At 40.8% G+C, this 24,539-nt stretch overlaps 1 pseudogene; it reads left to right on the forward strand.

Moving 5' to 3' along the window:
• LOC127617548 (acyl-coenzyme A oxidase-like protein) overlaps positions 1-24,539 on the forward strand; it is a 71,852-nt pseudogene that overhangs the window by 14,537 nt on the left and 32,776 nt on the right.

The following is a 24,539-nucleotide window of genomic DNA, read 5'->3' on the forward strand; positions in this document are numbered from 1 at the left end:
TGTACGGATGTATTGCGGAATAGATTCAATAGAACCGACTCATAGGAGTCATTTTGTTCTGGAATCAGACTACCCTGGTAGCACTGTATATTTTGGGCTGTAGATAGAAAATAATTGATTCACGAAAGTCATTCGATTGGGAATCTTACTACACTGGTTGTATGTTGGTGCTATAGATAAAAAAAAAAAAGATTCAGAAAAGAGTCATTCGTTCAGGAATCAAACTACACTGGTCGTGCTGTATGTTTCTTGCTGTAGATTCAAAAGAACCGGCTCATAAGAGTAATTCGATTGGGAATCAGACTTCACTGGTTGTACTGTATGTTTCATGCTGTAGATTTCAGTCATTTGTTCGGGAATCGGACTGCAATGGTCACAATGTATGATTTGCGCTGTACAATCGAAAGATCCAGCACATAATCAAAGTAATTTGTTCAGGAATCGGGCTTCACTGGTAGCGTTGTATATTTTGCGTTGTAGATTCAAAACAACCGACTCAGAGTCATTTGTCTGGGAATCAGACAGTACTGGTATCTCTTTTGTTTTGTGCTGTAGATTAAAACACATGAAGTTGTCTGTTTGATTTTAAACAACCAGAAACAGACAAATATCTGCCTTCAAGTGGAGACACTCAGACTATAGATGATGCAAGTTGTAATAGGATTTCTGTGTGGGCTTCTCACCTTTAAAACCACACATACACACACAGTCACACACACACACACAGTCACACACATAGACACACACACACACACACACACACACACACCCCTCGTCTGTTCTGTGGGGAAGCCACCTGCAGCATGTTAGATGTATAGATACAGTTTGCGGTACTTCAAGGGTAACAGGTGTACACAGCTCAAGTGTAGTACCACAAGCCTGACTTCAGCAGAAACATGCAAACACACACAAGCAACAAACGGCCACCACAAATATTCTTCTCTCTACACACTTGCAAAAACACACATACACACACACTAATACATGCACACAAATACACACTGTTGCTGTGTGGTTAGTAAAGTGGGTTACCTGGAAGGTTATAGGCTGTGTCGTCGTCTGCTACAATCCAGGTGTGCTGTCGGATGTCTGACCCTTTGCTTTGAACCCTCTGTGTGCCTTTTTATGTCTGATTATATGTGACAATGATCAAGGTTTCTGTGGACAATGGCTCCAAATGTATTTGAACACTTAAAATGAATGTTCTGCGTTCAATACAAGTTAAGCTCATTTGACTGCATTTGTTGATTTCCACAAATAATCATTTTAACTCGACCCTTGTTTATTTCAAAAACAAAAAAGCAACAGTTGCGGTTGCTATTATAGTGAGGTGAATGGGGCCAGTGAATAAACATGAATATACACACGAGACATGAACATCATACATGTAAACATGATGTTTGTGTGATAAAATCGCTTGCTAACTTTATTTGTGTAAAGTTATAAGTACTAAAACCACTCTACTCTTCCCATCCTCAAAACTCTCTTTCACAGTCGCAGACAGTTTGGTCCAAAGGACCAGGATGAGGTGAAGATCATTGAGCATCAAACGCAGCACCTGAGACTGATGCCACACCTGGCTGCTGCCCTCGCCATCACCTTCACCACCAGGTAACTTCTTTTACTCCAGGAAATATTTCTCAAGGTTGCCTCCACGTCTGAGACAGTCAATCCGCGCATCTTATCATGTGACTTGTTGAGCACCGTTACTACGGAGACCTAGCGCGTGTGAAGGCTTCCCGCTATTCCCGTGGCATCCATGCACAACTCACCACACGCCCCACCGAGAGGAGAACCACATTATAGCGACCGCAAGGAGGTTAACCCAATGTGACTCTACCCACCCTAGCAACCGGGCCAATTTGTTGCTCAAGAAGTCTGACTGGAGTCACTCAGCACACCCTGGATTCTAACTTGCGAGTCCAGGTGTGGTAGTCAGCATCTTTACTTGCTGAGCTACCCAGCCCCCACATCCGCATGTCGGGCTGTCTACTCAGCTAAAGAGGTCTGATTTCTTCCATAGCGCACTTGAAAATTCTTACTAGAATTCAAAGGGGTTGCATCAGTTTTGAAGTCTGCGGCACGAACATACATGTACTTGGCGTGCATAAAGCGCTGTGTATGAGATTATCATTACATTTGCCTTGGCAGTCCAAAATGTTGCTTGGGGCGGCCATCGAAAATCTTTGAATGGAGGGAGAACCATTGCATTGTTCTTCCCCTACCGTCCATGACCCAATCCAAACAGACCAGTTACACACCAGTTGAGAAACACTAGTCTAAGAGATTTAACTCTGTTATATCTCTGCTTAACAAAATGTTTAGCTACTGTGTTTTGTCTTTGAATGAGTTGGCACATTTTTATCCAACACTTTAAAAAATAAAGGTTCCAATTAGATACCAAAAGGATTTAAAGCCTTTTCCTTTGACTTCATTTTATGTTCTGTAGTTCTTTAGAATAACTTGGCCCTTGTCTTGGTACTTTAAAGAACCACATTTTACAGAATACAAAGATGCTCATCACGGTAGCAACATCAATAACTTTTTAATCTCCAAGAAAATGGAGAAACAAAAGTTATTTTCTGAACCTAAGGTGGTGCAAAGAACAATTGAAAAATATTTATTTTTAAGAGTGCCAACACTAGTAGTAGTTCTACTGGTGTCCACTTGAGGTCTCTGTGTAATTCAGGTCAGTGGCACTTCGGAGTTTTTCAAAAACATTCTGAGAAATACCACAGGGGAAGAGGTGAAGGAAAAAAGGAGCTCAGATGCATCCTTCTGAGAAACCACTTCAGTCTTCAGAAATATTAATTTAACACATCAGCACTCACATCTCAGAATTGGCTCTAATTTGAAAAAAATTAAAAAATAAATCTGTACTATGCATTTAATGAAAAAAAAAAAAAAAGTTGTTAAAAGTCATTGATTCAGTAATAATAAATAATACAAAGCATTTTGTACAGTAAAAGTCCATGCAGAGAGAAATATGTTTTTTATTCAGATTTTGAATTACTGATACATACAGTAAATATGCCCTTTTTAAAAAATTTATTAAATACATTTAAAGTAAATAAAATCAGATTTTATCAGTAGCAAATAACGAGCATGTTATTCTTTTTTTTTTCCTCCCCTTTTCTCCCCAATTTGGAATGTCCAATTCCCAATGCACTCTAAGTCCTCGTGGTGGCGTAGTGACTCGCCTCAATCCGTGTGGCGGAGGATGAATCTCAGTTGCCTCCGCATCTGAGAACTTCAATCCATGCATCTTATCACGTGGCTTGTTGAGAGCGTTACCACGGAGACGTTGTGCATGTGGAGGCTTCATGCCCTTCTCCACGGCATCCACGCGTGCCACCGAGAGCGACAACCACTTATTATAGCGACCACAAGGAGGTTACCCCATGTGAGTCTACCCACCCTAGCAACCGGGACAATTTGGTTGCTTAGGAGACCTGGCTGGAGTCACTCAGCACGCCCTGGATTCGAACCCAAGTGTGTTGGTGGTTGCCTGGTCGTTACTTAGGTTTTATGAGGGAGTTTTGAGTAGTTGCTTAGGCATTGCTAAATGGTTGGCAGGGTGTTCAGGGGGGTTGCTAGATATTTACTTACTGGCCCAAGTCAAACCTGAAATTTCGTCTCTAGATATGATTCAGGTTCCCTCATTCAGTTTTAGTCTATGGGATCTTTTTCACCCATTTGTTGTCCACCAAGTGAAAATCATAACCTTTTAGAAGTCTTTTAGAGTGTGCATTGTACATACAGTTTGTTTCTGTGTTTGTTCACTGTGTAGATACGCATCAGTTTTGATGGATGATGCGTGTTGTCAGGGTCAGGACCTTCAAAGCAACCGCACTCTGCAAGCACTCGTCGCCGGACTGAAAGCCTACAGCACATGGGAGAACCTTGCTTGTCTGCAAGACTGCCGTGAGTGTACTGGCGGGATGGTGAGTGTGTGTCCCTTTACACGTTTACACTGACCTACACATATACAATGATAAATTGAGTAGTTCATGCACGAAACTCTGAATGAACTTGTTTTGTTAGCCAATCGGCTCACTCACATGCCTCATATTAACTCTTTCCCCGCCAGCGTTTTTAAAAAAAGTTGCCAGCCACCGCCAGGGTTTTTGACGATTTTCGCTAAACTTTAATGGCCCGCAGAATATTTTCTTCCATGAATATATGAAGATGCTATATATCAAAATAAAGATCTGGGCCTCTGCTTTTAGGCAAAAAAAACAATTTTATTTTATCTTCATTTGTTCTTTTTTTATTGCGACTTGAACAGAGGTAGGTTTTGTCAAAAAACAAAATTTCAGACAAAAAGCTGATAAAAAGGCATGTTTATGTCTGATATTTTGAGCTTCTCATACTCCACTTCTTCATGTTTGAGACGATCGCAGTCTGTTTCTTTGATCAAAGAGTTGCGTACTCTTTCAAAACATGCGGAGGGTCTTCCTTACTGTATAACACCTAAAACACGAAACCGGAAAATTCCGCTTGGCGGGAAGTTTCATAAACCGGAAAATTCCGTGTTTGGCGGGGAAAGAGTTAAGCCAATTGGCTGGCACGTTGTAAGCTGATTAATCCTTTGAGGTGTAATCGGGTAGCCAATCAACTTGCGTACTCTCGCTTTGTCTAACATTTCAATTTGCTCCGTTTGCAAGTGAGCCGGTTCCACTGCAGTACGCTGCGAGAATTTGATCTGAAACCCTCCCCCTCCCCAGCTTCACTTTTCTAAATCTGATACATGGGTATTGTATTTATGTATAAATGTGCAGCATGTCTTGCATTTGTCTAATTGTGGAGCAGCATGCCCACCTGCTTAAGCAGTAGCAAGTAGCAAGTCTTTGTACTTGCTCTCCAGCAGCAGCATAGCAGATCTAGTCCGCCAAGACCAGAATCCTAACAATATTTCATACCCACAGTTACATGCTTAATCATTCTGGGAGTTGTCATGACTGAACTAATGTCCTGTAATGCTGAGATATAACAGTGTCAAATATAAGCATCCTGATATTAATGTAAATCAAAATCGACCTGGAGAAGTGCCATGTGTGCCGATACAATCAATGTTAATACTAGCCAAGATTTGTGTGTCAGTAGATGATTAGTAATACTTACATTCTCCATAATTCAGCCAATCCAAAGATATTTCATATTTAATAGACAGTTATGTGCAGAATGATTTCCTGATTGTCCGCAGCGTTTACAAATGCACTGTGCTTGATTATTCCCAGGGCTTCATGATGGGAAACCGAATCCCTTCTCTGAAGTGTGATTCTGATGTCTTTGTCATGTTTGAGGGCGACAACATGGTAATGCTGCAGGTATTCATAAATATAACTAGAAGGGTATATACACTTGGTCACTTCATGCTTTTACTGATCATATAGCAAACCGATCACTTCAAGGAGGTGGCTTGAGACTCATATTACCGATTCAATAGTGTTCAAATGCACCACCAAGAGACTTTATAGTGTTTAAGCATTAAAAGAACAAAGCAGATCAATAGTCTTCCTTCAGTCTAAGCATTATTTTTCATCCAAAAATACAACACTAATAGTATGTATAGAATAATAGTGTTTCAATAACATCCTTCTCCTTTATTAAAACTTGCATGGCTACAAATCTTCTGACTTCAGTATAAGAATTATAAACACAAAGCAGATCTACGGGATCATTTTCTTACAGTAGCCTATTTAAACTGCTGAGCATGACTTTTATAAGAGAAGACCACAATAATAGACAAAAATTAATCATTTTGAGTTTCAATAATGTTCTTTCGTCATTGTAAAGTGCATTTCACATTGAAGTTGAGTCAAGCGCCGCATCGCCCTCCATATGACAAGATTTGACGAAAGCGTCACAGACTGCCGATTTTACGAGTTTGCAATGTAAAAAAGCGTGAGGTGTGCACAATAAACATTGAAAACATGTATTTGGAAGAGAGAGTAAAAGCTTGGAGTTGCTTTGATAGCAGAAAGTAATAAAAGGAATCGTTTATGTTTCGGTGTTTTCCTGGTGAATTTAAATTAGTTTAATAACTGGTGTCTCTGATATTCCTAAACGATAAAGTAATATTTAATTAAAAGAAATTATGAGACATTCAAAGTGTCTTCACATATCTGGACAGTTTTTAAATATTTCTTGTTGCTTTGTGCTCTCAAAGACATTATTGGTGAAGCAGAAACGTGTGTGTGAAAAACACTTTGTTTTTCGTCACTTCATAGACTTCAATGTATTCTGCAGCGCTGACACGAGTCATGTGATGACCATTTACACGTATAAATATCACTCACTTCATAGACTTCAATGTATTCTGCAGCGCTGACACGAGTCATGTGATGACCATTTACACGTATAAATATCACTCACTTCATAGACTTCAATGTATTCTGCAGCGCTGACACTAGTCATGTGATGACCCTTTACTCGTATAAATATCACTCACTTCATAGACTTCAATGTATTCTGCAGCGCTGACACGAGTCATGTGATGACCCTTTACTCGTATAAATATCACTCACTTCATAGACTTCAATGTATTCTGCAGCGCTGACACGAGTCATGTGATGACCATTTACACGTATAAATATCACTCACTTCATAGACTTCAATGTATTCTGCAGCGCTAACACGAGTCATGTGATGACCATTTACACGTATAAATATCACTCACTTCATAGACTTCAATGTATTCTGCAGCGCTGACACGAGTCATGTGATGACCATTTACACGTATAAATATCACTCACTTCATAGACTTCAATGTATTCTGCAGCGCTGACGCGAGTCATGTGATGACCCTTTACTCGTATAAATATCACTCACTTCATAGACTTCAATGTATTCTGCAGCTCTGACACGAGTCATGTGATGACCATTTACACGTATAAATATCACTCACTTCATAGACTTCAATGTATTCTGCAGCGCTGACGCGAGTCATGTGATGACCCTTTACTCGTATAAATATCACTCACTTCATAGACTTCAATGTATTCTGCAGCGCTGACGCGAGTCATGTGATGACCATTTACACGTATAAATATCACTCACTTCATAGACTTCAATGTATTCTGCAGCGCTGACGCGAGTCATGTGATGACCCTTTACTCGTATAAATATCACTCACTTCATAGACTTCAATGTATTCTGCAGCTCTGACACGAGTCATGTGATGACCATTTACACGTATAAATATCACTCACTTCATAGACTTCAATGTATTCTGCAGCGCTGACACGAGTCATGTGATGACCATTTACACGTATAAATATCACTCACTTCATAGACTTCAATGTATTCTGCAGCGCTGACACGAGTCATGTGATGACCATTTACACGTATAAATATCACTCACTTCATAGACTTCAATGTATTCTGCAGCGCTGACACGAGTCATGTGATGACCATTTACACGTATAAATATCACTCACTTCATAGACTTCAATGTATTCTGCAGCGTGACACGAGTCATGTGATGACCATTTACACGTATAAATATCACTCACTTCATAGACTTCAATGTATTCTGCAGCGCTGACACGAGTCATGTGATGACCATTTACACGTATAAATATCACTCACTTCATAGACTTCAATGTATTCTGCAGCGCTGACACGAGTCATGTGATGACCATTTACACGTATAAATATCACTCACTTCATAGACTTCAATGTATTCTGCAGCGCTGACACGAGTCATGTGATGACCATTTACACGTATAAATATCACTCACTTCATAGACTTCAATGTATTCTGCAGCGCTGACACGAGTCATGTGATGACCATTTACACGTATAAATATCACTCACTTCATAGACTTCAATGTATTCTGCAGGCTGACACGAGTCATGTGATGACCATTTACACGTATAAATATCACTCACTTCATAGACTTCAATGTATTCTGCAGCGCTGACACGAGTCATGTGATGACCATTTACACGTATAAATATCACTCACTTCATAGACTTCAATGTATTCTGCAGCGCTGACACGAGTCATGTGATGACCATTTACACGTATAAACATCACTCACTTCATAGACTTCAATGTATTCTGCAGCGCTGACACGAGTCATGTGATGACCATTTACACGTATAAACATCACTCACTTCATAGACTTCAATGTATTCTGCAGCGCTGACACGAGTCATGTGATGACCATTTACACGTATAAACATCACTCACTTCATAGACTTCAATGTATTCTGCAGCGCTGACACGAGTCATGTGATGACCATTTACACGTATAAATATCACTCACTTCATAGACTTCAATGTATTCTGCAGCGCTGACGCGAGTCATGTGATGACCATTTACACGCATAAATATCACTCACTTCATAGACTTCAATGTATTCTGCAGCACTGACGGGAGTCATGTGATGACCCTTTACTCGTATAAATATCACTCACTTCATAGACTTCAATGTATTCTGCAGTGCTGACACGAGTCATGTGATGACCATTTACACGTATAAATGTCACTCACTTCATAGACTTCAATGTATTCTGCAGCGCTAACACGAGTCATGTGATGACCCTTTACTCGAATAAATATCACTCACTTCATAGACTTCAATGTATTCTGCAGCGCTGACGTGAGTCATGTGATGACCCTTTACTCGTATAAATATCACTCACTTCATAGACTTCGATGTATTCTGCAGCGCTGACACGAGTCATGTGATGACCCTTTACTCGAATAAATATCACTCACTTCATAGACTTCAATGTATTCTGCAGCGCTGACTCAAGTCATGTGATGACCATTTACACGTAGAAATATCACTCACTTCTGCACATTAATTGTTGCTCCTCACAATCACAAAAGTGACTAATTATGGTTTCAAAACAGCAAATTTCTTAGAAAGGTGAGGAGTTTGGATCCCTGAAATATTTTTTTTTTCTATGCATTTATTTATTTTGTGGGATTTGATTATTTTCCACGGCACACCTTACAATCTTTCACAGCACACTAGTGGTTGGGAAACACTGCCCTAGATGACCAGTTCTGTCATAGACAGAACTGGTCAGCAAGTCTTGAGGAAAAGAAAATCCCTTGGTCACAAGGTTTTACTTGTTGTCCTACTTATTTTAGAGTTCATTGCTTGAAATAGTTCAATATCACATTTAAATACCCATGTTCAGACAAACAAGAGTGCATAAACAAGAAACACAGAATATTTACAAGATTATTGCTTGGAGGGGAAAATAGACAAGTGGCGATTCTTTTAATAATATAAACTGTGCCTCACAAACTATATTATGAAGGGAGTCATTTCGATGCATTTGCACACTAGTTTATAAGCAGTAATGTGTTTCAAGCATGGTTGCTGGATATTAGACAACTGTTATGGTAATTAGGACTTAATTTTATGCTCGTTGTGATCAGTACTGTTTTGATGAGCATTGGACACCAGTGAAAACAACATAAGAAGACACGCATGCAGACATAACACACACAGACTCTAACACAAGATCTGTATTCACATCTGGCTGAAGCCTAAAGACATTTCTGCTGAAATTAAATTAGCTCCTTTATACCAAAATAAAGTCATGCAGTTGAATCCTGAGAAACAGGCCTATGCTGTTGTCATTTTAGCACCAGAGGGTCTAAACCCCAATATTCAGATTAGCAGTTAATAAAAAAAGATTTCCTTAACTTTTACATTTGCTCAACTCTTGTCCAACTTGAATATTTGGTTACATTCTTGGTCTAAACTTTTAAATATTTTAATATGTACCTGATCTAACAGTCAGGGGTACGTTTCCCAAAAGCATCGTGAGACAACTATAGTCGCAAGTTCCGTCTTTACCAACATAGTTCAACCGTTTGGTGTTTCTCGAAACCGTAGTTCCAATGAACATTCGCAAACAGCATCGCACAGTTGTGCGGTTGGAACTACACCTGTGGTTAGAAGCATAGTTCCTTTCTTTCTTTCTTTCTTTCTTTCTTTCTTTCTTTCTTTCTTTCTTTCTTTCTTTCTGTCAACACTTTGTCCAAGTTTACATGCATTTAAGAAACCAATTTATAGGGGGGCCTTGGTAGCTCAGCGATTAAAGACTCTGACTACCACCCCTGGAGGGTGGGCCGAGTGACTCCAGCCAGGTCTCCTAAGCAACCAAATTGGCCCGGTTGCTAGGGAGGGTAGAGTCACATGGGGTAACCTCCTCGTGGTCACTATAATGTGGATCACTCTCAGTGGGGCACGTGGTGAGTTGTGCGTGGATGCTATGTCTCTGCGGTAACGTGCTCAATAAGCCACGTGATAAGAGGCGTGGATTGATGGAGGAAACTCCGCCACCCGAATTGAGACGAGTCACTACGCCACCACAAGGACTGAGAGCACATTGAGAAAAAAAAAAGAAAATGATTTATTCCGTGATTTTGCCCAAAGCTGCGTTCTGAAACGTCATATAAAAGTGAGTGCAGCTGTTTAAGGGATTAAAGGCTGTTAAGAGAAAACATCTCGGGTTACATGTGTAACCCTTGTTCCCTGAAAAAGGCGGAACGAGATGTTGCGCTGCTAAGCGCTAGGGGAACAGCTCTTGCTGTGAGCCAAGCTGAAATAATGTGTGAAACACGTCAATGAACATTGACCGGAATTTATAGCCTCGGCTGATGTAATTATTAGATGCACCTGCGGCCAGGCTATAAATGGACACGTCACCAGGTGTCGTCAGATACTTCTTTTTGAAGAGCAGTCCGGGGACGTCCCAGTGCGGCAAAGCAGCGCAACATCTCGTTCCGCCTTTTTCAGGGAACAAGGGTTACACATGTAACCCGAGACGTTCCCTTTACAAAAGGCTTCACTACGATGTTGCGCTGCTAAGCGCTAGGGGAACGCAATACCCATGCCGCCGCACTTGGGGCTGTCCGGACCCCTACGGTTGTGCAGTGTACTCACAAAAACACGAGAGGTCTCAGACATGAGCTTGAGATGTCGACTCAAGGGCATAAGAGCCCGGAGTAGCATAAACATCTAAACCATTAATTTTTTGATGAATGTGTGCGGAGAGGACCAGTCTGCCGCATCACAAACTTGTTCAGGCATGAGCCGAGATGTCGACTCAAGGGCATAAGAGCCCAGAGTAGCAAAGCATCTAACCCACAAAGTTCGATGAATGTGTGCGAAGAGAACCCTATCGCAACACAAACTTGTCATAAAAACTGATGAATGTGAGCGGAGAGGACCAGCCTGCCGCATCACAAACCTGTTCAGGCATGAGCTGAGATGTCGACTCAAGGGCATAAGAGCCCAGAGTAGCAAAGCATCTAAACCATAAAATGTGATTAGTGTGTGCGGAGAGTGCCAACCTGCCGCACCACAAACTTGTTCGGTGTCAACTCAAGGGCGTAAGAGCCAAGAGTGGCAAGAACATCCAAACTATAAAGTTTAATGAATGTGCTGGAGAGGACCAACCTGCCGCACCACAAACTTGCTGCAGAGGGAGACCTCTAGCTAAGGCTTTAGAGGAGGAGAGCCCTCTGGAAGAGTGCGCCCTAAAACCTACTGGCGAAGCTTGACCGCGCGCCTCGTAGGCCCGGGCAGTAGGTCCCTCACCCAAAGTGACAACCCGGTCGCGGCTTCAAAGTGAAGAACTGCTGCCCTGACTTTACGCCACTAGCAAATGCGGTGGACATAATTCTGAAGGGCACAGACTGGACAAAGTCTGAGTAGTCTTAGCTGCTCCGGCATTACAAACGGCAGGGAGCAGAAGGCTTAGAGAATGACTGGCCAAGGGTCGAGAAAGGCACCTTGGGCAGGTAGTCAGGGTGAGGGTGCAAAGAATGCTCTTGGTCCTACCTGGGGCAACTCAAAACAGGCCGGCAAAAGAGACAGAGCCTGTAGGTACCCAAATCTCCTTAGAGACGTAATTGCCATATGAAAAACCATCTTGAGAGTCAGAAGTCTACCAAACGCTGACTCTAGAGGTTTTAAAAAAGGGGGGGTCTTACCCTATGAAGAGGTCCTAGCAAGGATGCCTCTTAGAGGGCACCCCGCCCACCAAGGCGTGGCAAGCCGTAGTGGAGGCCAAATAGAACCTGGCAGTGGCGAGGCAAGTGCCCGCTGACAGTTCTTTCTACAGAAAATCCAGAACTGAAGCAAACTGGCAGTTAGCAGGTTCTGTAATTTGAACTGATTAGAAGGAAATGCATGCAGGCGCATTGGTGCCATGTATGCGCCACCACGAACAGCACCCCCGAGGGGGGGGAACTGGGTGACTCGGGGAGAAGTAGAGGAGACATTGCGCTATCAACAGAGGCGAAGAGGTCCTCTTCTGCCCTGTAAAATCTACCCAGATCAGTTCCAAGGGAGGGAGCCCTAGCACTTGCAATGGTCTCGATAACTTCAGGAGAAAGCCCTGTGAACCTCAGTTGGTACCCTACAGGGGCCAAGCATGAAAGGTTTCACAATTCGGGCCGGGGATGAATATGCCCCCTGAGCCTGAGAAAGAAGGTCTTACCTGATCAGAATTCGCCAAAGGCTGAACCGTCGAGGAGAGATATTAACTCCGAAAACCATTTCCTGTTCAGCCAGCGCAGCGCCATTAATAGGAGGCAAGACCCTTGCTGGTGAACATTGCCAAGACTCCGGGAGCAGAGAAACCGGGAAAGAAACGCATACAGACGCATTCTGGGTCATGTATGTGTTTTAACGTCCAGACCCAAGGGGGCTGGGTGATTTCAGGGAGAAGTCGAGGAGACATTGCACTATTCATAGAGGCGAAGAGGTCCTCTTCTGCCCTAAGATCTCACCCAAACTTGTTACAAGTGGAAAAAGCCCGGCATTTAAAAAGGTCTCGATAACCTCAGGAGAGAGCCCTGTGTCCCTCAGTTGGTACCCTTAGGGGCCAAACATGAAAGATTCCACAATTTGGGGCAGGGATGAAATATTGCCCTGTGCCTGAGACAGAAGATCCTTCCTGTTCGGCACCACCAAAGGCGAGCCGTCGAGGGAAGAGATTAGCTCCGAGACCCAAGCCCTGTTCGGCCAGCTGGTGCTATCAGTAAGAGGCAAAAACCCTTGCTGGTGAACTCTGGGCAACTACTACCTTAGGGTGGAGTTCTTAACTCCTCCGTTGGTATTTTCTGTCTGGACCGTAAATCTGCTCCCATATACAGGCATCCAGGGATATAACTGCCTGAGTGACAGGAGCTTGCCCTGGGCCCTAAGGAGAACCCAACGTGTCAGAAATACAGCTGACAAGAACGTGGGTCTCCTTGATGATTTTTTTAAGAGGCTACCGCTGCATTGTCCACCCGCACCAAGACATGGCAGCCTCAGGAGGAGGTATTTCAGGGCCAGAAATACAGCCATCAACCCGAGACAGTGACTGTGACAACCGAGCTGACGACTCTCCTATCCCCTTAAGCTGGACGACCAGTTAAGGCCGCTACCCCGCCCATCAGGGAGGCGTCTGTCGTTAGCAGCCTGCGACAACAAGACGCACCAAGAGTGGGACCCAAGGCAGAAAACCGGGGTCTGAACCACATAGAAAGGGAACGAAGCCTGAGGCGCGTAACCCTATTTAGCCTAGGGGTTTTGGCCCTTGGAAGAAATCCCCTGGCTTTTGGTCACAACAAAAACAGTCTCATGAGCAGAAGGTCCAGAGGGATCACTGTGGACGCCTTCGCCCGAGACCTGGAAATCATTGATACTGATAACAGTGCAACCTTGCCCTAGCCTGACTTTGCTCAGGGTGATCTAAATGGACTCAATACTAGCGGGAGACAGTTGTGCCCGCATTGAGGTTGAACTCCATACGATGCCCCGATAGACAGTGTTCTGAGTGGGAGAGAGGACGCTCTTCTTGGCGTTGAGCCTCAACCCCAGAGAAACAGATGAGCTGAGACGATGTCCCTGTGCTGAACTGCCAGTTCCTGGAACTGCGCTAGGATCAGCCAGTCGTCTACATAATTCAGAATGCAGATGCCCCGGAGTCACAAGGAGCCAGCGCTACATCATGCATTGTGAATGTGCGGGTAAAAAGGGCTAGGCTGAGAGAAAGAACCTGACCCTGGAAGACTTTGCCCCCGGAAGTGAACCTCAGGAACTTTCCATGTTGTGGCAGAACTTCTAAATGAAGCATAGAAGTGCGTCATAAGATCGATGGTGACCAGCCAAACGAGTTGTAGGGCTTGAGACACGATCGTCTTAACAGGCATCATCTTGGACTTGAACACCCACGGGTAGTTCAAGCTTTAAGATCTAAGCCAGACGCCACCCCTCACCCTCCATGGGAAACGGGAAGTATTTAGTGTAATAGCCTAACTCTCTCTCTCTGGAAGGGGAACACACACCGTGGCCCCTTTAACCAGGAGATTGATTTTTCTTTTTACATAAAAAAGAAATCCGGTTCACAGTAGTGAGAACATACTGTTGAAGCACGGAAAAAACGGCGAGTGAATTAAATCCTGACGCCCTTATAAGACCCACAGAAAAGAATTCATCCGGCAGAAGTTTCCACGCTGCCGGGATCTATGAGGTGGGTATTATATTTTAACACTTCCTGTTGAGGGGTTGTCGGGTGTTTCGCGTCCTGAATAACATACAGGAACAGCGAAAACACCCAATTTTGACGGAAGCCTCTGCAACCCGAAACACCAAGAGGTTGCGGGAATGGAGGGGCTTCGAGGGCGGCGAGACTGTCACCAATCCCTGGGAGGAGCAGCATAGCGTGCAGAGCAGCATAGTGTGCAGAGCAGCACCAGCCTGACCTGCTGCTTAATAAGCCCTTCCCACTAAAGTGGAGGTTGTCCTACAAGGCTTTGAGGGGAAAGAGGGCTTCTTAAGTGACGATGCCGAGCCCGGCGAGAGATAGCCCGCAAGCGTCTCTTTGACCGGCGGCATCACTGAATACTGCCGTGCCTCAGCACCCACGATAGTCGAATATAATGACGTCGAGGGTATGTGAACACGGGAAGAAAATATATATATATATTTTTTTTTTTTAGGGGATCTCCATGAGCGAAAAAGCTCTTCATGGAGGTTATCAAAGAAGGGAAGGAACCCATGAGGCGTTCCCTTTCTTAGACTGGAAGATAAAATCTATCTCCTAATTTGGAGCGTTTGGGGGGTCTCTTTTTCGCGTGGCCATGACCAATCTGGCAACCGCACGAGTAACAACATTGAGCAATTCCTCCGTAGGTTTTTTTTCGCAGACGGAAAGCTCGGAGGCGGGAAGAAAATCGCGATCCACCTCATGATCCGAAGAAGCGTCGAGATCATGTGAAGGAACAGCTGGGTTTGGGGAGCGAGTGAGAGAAAGGGATCAACCCGTCTCTTGCTCCTCAACCAAATCCATTCGAGAGTGCTGACTCCCGGTAGCAAGCGAGGCGAGCACGACGCACTCTGCCTGTTAAAGCAAATCACAGTGCTCGCACCCACCCTGCTCTTACCCCCAAACAAACAGCAAAAACTGATGTGTGTCGTCTTCAGCTATAGAGCGAGAAGAGGGGAACACGCACCGTTTGCTTTCAGTCATTCTCTCTTTTTTTAGAAATATATATATATATATATATATATATATATATTTTCCAAACAGAAGAGAAAAGAACAACGTTCACTGCACACTGTCTGATTCTATCTCCTAACAGAGGAAAGAAAGTTTTGACAGCGTGTGTGAAACACACAGAAACAGAATCGCTCTGAAAAAAGAGTTTCTGACGACACCTGGTGACGTGTCCATTTATAGCCTGGCCGCAGGTGCATCTAATAATTACATCTGCCGAGGCTATAAATTCCGGTCAATGTTCATTGACGTGTTTCACACATTATTTCAGCTTGGCTCACAGCAAGAGCTGTTCCCCTAGCGCTTAGCAGCGCAACATCGTAGTGAAGCCTTTTGTAAAGGGAACGCTTTATCACACACCGTTTCTGTCTGAGAACATGGCTTTTTTATGATAGCACATAAATGGCGTTAATATCTTTTTGAAGAGTGCGCATGTGCGTATATGCTCAAGTGTGTCAGGGGAACACCGAAGTCTCATGTTTTTGGTGAATACGGGCCCAGATGAGAGTCAGCAAGTTGAAATTGAGAACTGGACTCGTCTGACTCGTGAATGAATCGTTCAAAGTAGTTTTGTGTACGGGATCAATCGATTCAATTGGATTCATTTCAAAGATCATACTTAAAAGAAGGATTCGTTCATGAAGTGAACATTGTTGCTACTCATACAAACGTGCCATGGAGAGCTAGGGCAGATGTCAAGATTTATAGAGAATAAAGACTTAAATTTCAGTCCTTTCCACATACAAAGCTATCGTTTGGCTTTAGAAGATTTATATATAACGCATGGGCAAATTTATGATGCTTTTGTGCCTTGTTTGAAACTCGAAAGCTCATTCTTTGGCATACAAGTTTGGAACGAAATGAGGGTGAGTAAATGATGACCAAAATGTTTCCTTTTTGGATAAACTATCCCTTTAAAATCACAATGCTGACCATTTCAAAGCATCATTTAATTATTATTATTATTATTTTTTATTTTTTGCTATCATAGTGAGAACTTTTATTTAATTACATAAGTGTGCTTCAAGCTAAACATTTTTTTAAATAAAACGGCATATGAAGACATGAGGGCATGTGAGAATTATTGTAGCTGTTAATGAGGATTCAAAGAGGAAAGTCACAAGAATGGTGCAAGGCTCTGCCAGGCAGCTACACTTTGACTCAGATTAACACCAGATTTATGAAGTTATTAAGAGATTTCAGTATCACATCTCATGAGGAAATTCAGCTCTAAATGTCATACAGATGACTCTTTCCTGAAAGAGTGTGTCCAATGTGCTTACTCTGAGATAATTGTTTAATAGAATGCAGAAGTGGTCTGTGCAGATGTGAAGACAGGAGTAAAAGGGGTTATTTGAAGTTTTGGCATAGTTAGGGTGAGTAGGGCAGAAACATACACAACGTTCATTTCACAAGTCATTTACGCTCTTTCTGCTGTTTAAAGTGTGATGTGCAGATTGTGTAATCCCAGGAGACATGCTAATGACTAAAGGGAGGTTCTTCTTTCCATTAGGAGACTCCTTTACAGTAAAGACAGGGTGGAGTAGCTCAGTGTCTTAAAGTGGTCTGTACACGTTTCTATATATGCGTCCCAAATCACACACTTCTGCACTAATCTATTCTATGCCAGATTGTAGTGTAAGTAGTGCAAGTAGTAGCCTATGTTTACACTGAAAATGAAACAAAAAGAAGTGTACTACGAGTACCCAGATGATGTACTTTTTTCATCGGAAAATTGAGTTTGGAATGACGCTTCATGCAGTCAGCGGTCAGCTTTATTTAAATAACTTTTCAGCTCAAATAATACACGATTTATAACAGAAGAATTCATTTAAGTGCTTCTTTATAAAAGTATAAGCATTACATTTCTGTCTTTAAACCCTCCAAGAACTGGCCCCATTGACTTCCATTGTGAGTGCCGCACTGTAACCTCACTTTTTACTTTTTATAAAGAAAGGGAGGGACGAGTCAAAATGATTTTCTGTTATAATCAACATTATGTCACAAATGCTGTCGACAGATCTTAACTTGAATTGAACCTGAAATATTTCTTTAAGCAATGATGACCTATGAAATGTGCATCGAGAACTTTCAACTTTGATGATCTATATGACATTTTTGAGTATTAAGTCTGTTTTTTCCCCCTCATTAATGTAATTAAGTGTACAAATATGCATTTTTCAAGTAAAGGACAGTTTTGCCTTAAATAACAGTAACAATACAAAATTATAGTAATGAAGTATGTTTACTTAAAGGAATAGTTCACCCAAAAATGAAAATCCTCTCATCATTTACTCACTCTCATGCCATCCCTGATGTGAATGAATTTCTTTCTTCAGCAGAACACAAATGAAGATTTTTAGAAGAATATTTCAGCTCTGTAGGTCCATACAATGCAAGTGAATGGTGACCAGACCTTTAAAGCTCCAGAAATTACATAAAGGAAACATAAAAGTAATCCATATGACTTCCATGTCGTCAGAAGTGATTATACTGTTATAGGTGTGGGTGAGAAACAAAACAGTAATTTTTTACTCTAAATCTCCACTTTAACTTTCACTTTCAGATGTCAAAGTGAAACTCAACAGGCACCTCATGTGACTTTCAGATTAAGAGTAAGAAAATTACTTAAATATTGTTTCTCGCCCACCTCTTTTATATCGCTTCTGAATATATAGATGTAACCTCTGGAGTCATATGGATTACTTCTATATTTCCTTTGTGTGATTTTTGGAGCTACAAAGGTCTGATCACCATTCACTTGCATTGCATGGACCTACAGAGCTGAGATATTCTTCAAAAAATCTTAATTTATGTTCTGCAGAAGAAAGAAAGTCATACACATCTAGGATGGCATGAGAGTGAGTAAATGATGAGAGAATTTAACTTTTTTTGAACTATCCCTTTTATTACTTTATATCCCAAATTTTCAAGTCGCTCTTGTAAGATTTTTTTCTACAATCAGTATATTTTAAGTCACGTAATTGGACTAAAAGCATTTCAGTAACTGCAGGATTAGGCAAGATATTTTCACCTTATGGTGTAACGGAGGTGTTCAATTTAACGTTCATTTTGTAATTGAGACGCCACAGTCTTACGTTGTTGTATGTGTGCAGGTGGTGGTACGAGAGCTGCTGACCCAGCACACCAAACAGATGGGGAACAACTTGGTGATGGGAATGATCCAAAACTGCGCCACCTCAGCCACATACAGCCTCAGAACCAGGTAAAACTGCAGCGGATAGATCGATTTTAAATAACTTAGCAAAACGAAAGCGAGAGGCTTGAATGGCCTTATTTAATCTCTGAATCCTTTTTAGCACCGGATCGCTTAGAAGATTTGTTTCCAATATCTTCTCTCTGTTTAGCCCTTCAGAACTGCCACACACCAAACATTCAACCTTTAGAAATCTGCCTGCCCTCGGTTGTGTTTACGCCACAATTTGTCACCAATTTAGCAATTTCGCCTAAGAGGAAAATTTGCGAGGTGTACTTGTTTTCTGGCTTGCTGTTCACAGTATATTAACCTAAACTGGTGATCATGATTTGCTCCGAGCTTGAATAGAATCCGTTTTTATTTTTCTAGATGTGATTTTGATAGTGGGTCTGTGACTGTATACAGTACGTCTTTGTCTGAGTGAGTTCATTTGTATTTCTTTTGGCATCTCTGTGTTGTTTCAGCTTTCTTGGCTTCAGCGTGGACAAAGTGGGAGACCTGATGTTCTTGCTGAAGGCTGTGAGCTACAGGGAAAGGGTGTTACAACACAGTCTAGCTAGTCGACTTTACGCTAAGGTCAGTGGGGTCTATGGGCCCCTCGCAAAACAACTGAAAACAAACACTATTTCCTCTCTGGGCTTTTACTGCAGTTTATTTTAAACTTGTGGCAGATTGCGTGACTTGTTGAAGTTGAAGATACTGAAGTGTGACTTTAACTGCAAAATGCCTTAATTCAATTGTGATTGACTACAACAAACTGGTCTTACAGATTCACGTTAATATACCTATACGTACTGTATCTATCGCTGCAGTGTCCTTATGAAACGAACACTAGAGGTGCTGCTGCTACAACAATGACTTTTATTCCCTTTCACACAAATCCAGAGTAAAACGGCAGATTATCAGTTAATAAACACATACTTTTTCACCCTGTTCCTCACACAGTGCTATGACATCGAAACACTTTTACTATAGCGAATGACTTGTGAAGTGATACATTTTAATGCTTGCAATACTACATTTACAAGCTCCTTTGAACACATTGAAAATGCACAGAAGCTCAACTGATTGAGCATTACACTTGCAATGCAAAGGACTGGGATACGAGTCCTGAAGAGCACACGAGTCGACACGTGAGCCGAAAGGGTCATAGAAGCATTACAAAATTACATGGTTGCTTAAGCAATTGCGTTTTACATGTAACAGTTGCTTTTTATAACACTATCTGTTAGGTTAGGTTTAAGGCTAGAGAGGTAGAGAGGTCTGTTTTGTCTTGCAACTGCCGTGATACGTGTAGTGAACCATGTCAAATAATTTCGCAAAAATGTTACGCAGTTTCCATGAGATAAGGCTGGACTATTCATCATTTACTTACCCTCATGTTGTTTCCAAATATGTATGACAAAAAGAGATGTTAAGCGGAATGTTCAATCTCAGTCACCATTCACTTTCATTGCATCTTTTTTTAATGCAAGTGAATGGCGACTGAGGCTGTCAGCCCTTAACATTGTGTCTAGCATCTCGTTTTGTGTTCCACAGAGGAAAGTAAGTCATACAGGTTTCAAAAGACAAATTAATGATGACTGAATTGTGTAATTCATCTGAAACTGTGCTCAGATTTGCATAGATTGTAAAATCTGCAATCAAAAGTCATATTATCTAAGTTATGTTATGCATATATATGTTATAGCTCTTACTGTGTCAGCTGTATTTCTCTTTATTTCTTATTATTATACAAGGCATTGCATTTCAAAGACTTATGTACACCCATATAGACCATTGAGCATTATTTTGTTCACTTGGACAGGTAGAAAAAAAACATTTAGGGCCTGGAACTCTTGTCTACATCATGTGACCACTTTGGCGATGGCACACATACATAGAGGTGAGAGATTGAGGAAGTCGGTCTTCAACGTTTATGTATGTTATTTGCAGCCAATGTTGTTACTTAGGTTTGCATGAATGTACATGTGCATATGTACAGTACATATAACACTCAATACATTTGCCAATACACATTAAGCTCAATTGACAGAATATGTGGAATAATGTTGATTACCAAAAAAATTATAATTTCGAATCATCCCTCATTTGTTTAAAAAAATTAAATAAAAAAATCAGTGACAGCAAGACATTTACAATGGAAGTGAATGGGGCCAGTCCAAAAAGGTTCAGATGTATAATTTATTACACTTACTACATTAATTCATTTTGTTACATCTTTGTTTACATGCACTTGCACGATTTAAATTAAGTTTACATTGATATGTATAGCATGCGCTAAATTGGTACTGTCTCTTTAAGAGAACCGGCAGCTCGGCAAGCAAGGGTTTGCGGATGAAGGAGCTCAGCGCACATTAACAGTGGAGAATTAAACAGTGTTTTTTTACCATTTTCCGTGCAATGCATGATGATGATCAATGTATGGTTTTATGATCAATGTTGATTGTTTTACATTTTGAGCACCAACTGACTGTAAATAACAGAAAGATTTTAAAAGAGACATCAAATGAAAATGGGGTGTGTGGATCTCATCTTTGGACACAAATACACAGAATAAGTCAAAGCAAACTTTTACTTTTTTAATGTGTATGACCTACGTGTACAAATATTTATTGTACAATTTCTCAAATTCAAATCTATGAGCTCTCGTGTTTTGCAACACTGTTATGTTTGGACAGACGGGGTTCCCACTCTTTTCAAGGCACTCGCAATGAGGACATGTTTTTGTGCAGTGAGTTATAGGCTACCGAGATTTTCTTTTGTTTTAAGGCCACTTTTGTTTACTATAGTGCAATAATTCATTTCGGTATTGTATCGGGTTGCCACTTGCAAATCTCTCTTCACTTTCTAATATAATTTTCCACTCTGTACGCAACAAAACATATTGTGCATGCACAGCCTCTGATGTGCAAGTGCATTTCCACGTGTTTGCATGGTTTTGTGTCTAGATATTTTTTCCTCCCCTGATAGCAAATTTCCATTCTCTCACCCTCCTCCCACACACTTTATATATAAATATATATATATACACACACACACACACACACCCAGAGAACATGCTCTAATTTTCTGTCAGATGGCGCTGATAACATTACGATGTGGGCTTTTTTTTTTACACCTCACACAAGAGCTTTAGTCTTGTCTTTCAATTATGACATTCATATATACTGTAATATTTATTATAAAACATGACAGCAGTCACAGAATATACATTTCATTGTTCAATACCTCCAAAATCACGAATTAAGAGTTACTAAGAATTAGGGCTGTCAATTGATTGTGTCCCGATTAATTAATCTTGATTAATCGCATATACAAATATTTGCTGAGAAAGCCCCTCATATAACAATAATTCAATATATAATGATTATACATATTTATATCAATATATAATTATACATAGTTATCTTTAAATATTTAAAAATGATATATATATATATAATAAAATATTCAGATAATTAAAATGCATTACAGTCTTGTGGCAGAAGATTTAATCATTGATAAGACAAAAAGCGGCTTTAGAATACAATGTATTGTTTATTACCATATTATTGATCATAAGTCAATCATTGACACACAGTTCACAGTAATCCATTACACAAGAGAATTTATCAATCAGTTGGAGATTTATTATGAGGGCTTGTTTAAGGACCGTCAATCTACACCTGCGTCAGACATGCTTGTGTCGCGTAAAATGTTTAGGTCTCTGTGTCAAGTTAAATATAGTTTAATACTCAATCTTTAAACACATCTTGAGATCTCTTAGTTTGGATTTGCACTCCTTCAAGTGTTTTGAACGCAAGAACGTAACGCATGTTTTTGTTGTTCTGCTGAAGTTTTTTCTTCACTGTATAAACTGTGTGTTGCTCATACAGCTGAAGTTTCACTTACTGCCCTCTGGAGTAAACAGGTGGTACTACAAACTTGCATTTCTCAGGAATCTTCCCTATTATGGTCCGGGGGCATTTATGCATTTAGCATTTACAGAGCACTTATTACAGGACAACTCTCCTTGCCTTGCTCAAGGACACAATGGTGGTGGCTGTGGGGATCGATCCAGCAACCTTCTGATTACCAGCTCAGCGCTTTAGCCCACTACGCCACACCTCCTTGAGCATTTTTTTAATGCGTTATTTTTTGTAAAATGAATCGCACTGAATTAACGCATTAAATCGACAGCCCTACTAAGAATGTAATAATAAGCAAATAGCCAACACTTTAGTCTACATAGCTAGTTCAGTTTTAAAAATATACATATAAATATATTTCAAAGATCAAAGATGGCCCCAAAAAGTATTTTGACACCTATATTTAACACTTACCAGAAAGGGAAACTTTTCAATTTCCCTTTTTTGATTTGTAACTAGTAGCACCGAATAAACAAGCAAAAAAAAAAAAAAAAATCTAGGGCAAATAGTTTTCCTAAAAATGTATGTCCTTATATGTGGACAGCAGGACTAAGTTGTGAAATGTAAAATAATACCAAGCTATAGAAAGTTAATTTTTTTTTGATCAAATTCTTTATGTTTCCAGGAGTGTTGATTATTCACGTTTTTGAGACGTTACAGACATCTCAGCTGATTTTCTATATTGCTGCTTTGGAGCAATGTGTATTGGGAAAAGCACAAATAAAAAAAAACTGCACAAATAAATATTATTTGACAACAACATCTTAATGTTCTCTCACTGCGTTGTCAAACAAACCATAGCCAGTGCTGAAGCATTTTACCAATCAGAAATTAACATAATTAATTCTGATTCAAAGTAATGACCAGCATCATCCAATCACTACCAACCATTGTAAAATAAATAAATATTAATTCTGAATCTATGTACTGATTATCATTGTCCCATGTCGGCAAAACATGTTGAGTGGTCCAAACATCATCTGCAGCCTGAATTGAACTTTTGATCAGATTTTAGGAGTGAATGCACTTAGCTGCATAGAAAGCTATAGCATGCTCCCTTGCTCCCTATTTAGTGAATGACTTAACCTCAAGTGTGCTGTCTCTCTGCACTGGTCTCAGAACAGTTTTAAATGCACCTTATTATCCTAACTCCATATGAAGCCATGGAAAGCAACCTTTTTTTCCTCAATGTGAAAATGCACAGTTAATATATGATTTCTAATGAGTAATAGCGCTATTGTCCACTATAGTGGTCATTGTGTTTAACAGCATGCCGTTTCGCTATAAATCACTCAAATTTGAAAAATGACATATCGGAGGAAACAAGAAAGTGTTATCTTTTTGACTCAAATAGGTTTCAATGTAAAAACTTTATTAGGTTTCTTAGCAGATGCAGTTATGTTGGCATTTCTCCTAGACAAACTTTACTGTGATCAGCACCATGTTGTTTTGTCACATGGGTTGGTTTTTTTTGGTGCAAGAAAACTTTACTAACATTATAAGTGAGCTTTAGGGGATATAATAAATACATGTTAGTCTCAGTCACATTCACTTTAATTATATCTTTTTCCCATAAAACAAGACTAACATTCTGCCTCTCAACATCTCATTTTTGGTGAACTCAATTTAATGCAGAACCCCATTCTAACTTCACTGTTATATTCTGAATTTCTCTACTTTTTTGTTTTAATAGTGACATTAGAGCAGTTCTCTCGGGCCATTCAAGAATGCCAAGTCAAAGGCGACCGTGCCCTGCTAGCCAAGGTATGTATGAAGCTATGTTTGAGCTTTCTCTGGTACATGACACTCTTTTAGCCTTTTGACTCATCAGTCGGTTCCAATGGAAACTTCTCAGATACTGCAGTGGCAGCTTTGAGGC

The sequence above is a fragment of the Xyrauchen texanus genome, chromosome 24, assembly GCF_025860055.1.
Source record: "Xyrauchen texanus isolate HMW12.3.18 chromosome 24, RBS_HiC_50CHRs, whole genome shotgun sequence".
NCBI classification, from domain to species: Eukaryota; Metazoa; Chordata; class Actinopteri; order Cypriniformes; family Catostomidae; genus Xyrauchen; species Xyrauchen texanus.